Consider the following 1,992-nt stretch of genomic DNA (forward strand, 5'->3'; position numbering starts at 1 on the left):
GCCCGAGGATGCGCCCGAGCTCGGCCGCCGCCGCTGAACAACAAGCGCCGCCGCCGGCACCACAGGGCGGAGGGAGGGGCGCCGGCGCGCGGGGGCGTGGCCGGGGCGGAGCCTGGCGTTGACGCGCACGGCCGAACCAGTCAGAAACGGGGACGGGGCTTAGGGCGGCGCCCGCTCACGGGAGTCGAGAGCGCCCCCAGGCGTCCGGAGCCGGGAGGACTCGTGTTCACGTGCAGTTCGGGGGCGGAGGGAGGGGCTCCGGCAGGGGGCGGAGCCTAACCAACCCAGGATCGGTGAGGGGCGGGGCTAAGGGGAAGTATGACTCACTAGCGCCTCCACGCGTCCACAGAGGGAAGGACGGAGCGGCTCATATAAACCGGAGACCCGAGGCGAGGAAGGCTGCAGGGGCGGAGATAGGGGGCGAGGCCTAGAACCCTGAACAACCAATCGGAAACCGGAGGCGGGGCCTAGTCGTGAGGCTCAGGAGCGCCCCGCGCGGATAGCAAAACTGTAAACCAGACAGAAGGCCAGCCTGGTCTACACAGCAAGTTCTAGGCCAGCCAGGGCTACATAATGCATCCCGTCTTTTTTTTTTTAATTATATTACTTTGCAATATAATATATTTTTATTTATATCGATAATTCACGTTATATTGTAAAGTGATAAAATTATAGCAGTAAAGAACATTTTAACTAATATACATAGTAAATTTCTTTGAGGCAGAGACTCATGTATTCTAGGCTGCTGGGGATAATAACCCTGATTTTCCTGCCTCAGCTTCCCCTGTGCTAAGGCGACAGGCGTGACCACCCTTCCTGTCCACTCAGGTCCACTGGAAAGAGCGCATGGGCAGAACCGAGTCAGCCTGACTAACGCCCGCGCCTCCAAACGTGCGGTCTCCTGAGAGCCTCCCTGCCGCAGGAACTACAGTGGGCATCACCAGCTCCTCCAGAGATGGGGACGCCTGGCAAAAGCTGAGAATCCTTGGGGCGTCGCAGGAAGGAATTAGGTCATGAGTGCAATTTAAAAGCAAATTAAAAAAAACCCCAAAAACCTGAAACTGGGAAGTCATGAGGCCACAGAGATATGATCTACAGACAGCAAAGTCAATACAGATACACTGGGTAATGGCCTTGGGCGTGATCGGGCTGGAGCCCCGCCTAGAATCCCCAGTGAGGGGCTGGGGGCGTGGTCAGGGTGGAGCCCCGCCTAGAATCGCCCAGTGAGGGGCTGGGGGCGTGGTCAGGGTGGAGCCCCGCCCAGAATCCCCAGTGAGGGGTGGGGCGTGGTCAGGGTGGAGCCCCGCCTAGAATCCCCAGTGAGGGGCTGGGGGCGTGGTGAGGATGGAGCCCCGCCTAGAATCCCCAGTGAGGGGCTGGGGGCGTGGTCAGGATGGAGCCCCGCCTAGAATCCCCCAGAGAGGGGCTGGGGGCGTGGTCAGGATGGAGCCCCGCCTAGAATCCCCCAGTGAGAGGCTGGGGGCGTGGTCAGGGTGGAGCCCCGCCTAGAATCGCCCAGTGAGGGGCTGGGGGCGTGGTCAGGGTGGAGCCCCGCCTAGAATCGCCCAGTGAGGGGCTGGGGGCGTGGTCAGGGTGGAGCCCCGCCTAGAATCGCCCAGTGAGGGCTGGGGGCGTGGTCAGGGCGTAGCCCCGCCCAGAATCCCCAGTGAGGGGTGGGGCGTGTCTCAGCTTGAGTCTATCTGGTGTCAGCCCCTGCAATGATTGACAGCGGCAGGCCGCCCAAGAGGCGCAGCCGCCCATCCGTCCCTCAGTGTGCTCAGTGTTCTGGTCATCTATCTGTGGCCCCCGTGGGCGCGGCTGTGGGGCGCATGCCTAGGTAGGGCTCTGGGCGCTCAGGGGTTAAGGCCTGTCCTGCCACGTGAGAGCACCTTGCGACAGAGCCACACGCCCTCCCACCTGCGGGCCGGCCTCCCGCGCTCACCATTGCGCAGAGCCTCGCCGGTTCCACCCGGCACCGGGACTCGCCCACTC

This window comes from Peromyscus eremicus, unplaced genomic scaffold (genome assembly GCF_949786415.1).
Source record: "Peromyscus eremicus unplaced genomic scaffold, PerEre_H2_v1 PerEre#2#chr22_unloc_1, whole genome shotgun sequence".
Classification (NCBI taxonomy): domain Eukaryota; kingdom Metazoa; phylum Chordata; class Mammalia; order Rodentia; family Cricetidae; genus Peromyscus; species Peromyscus eremicus.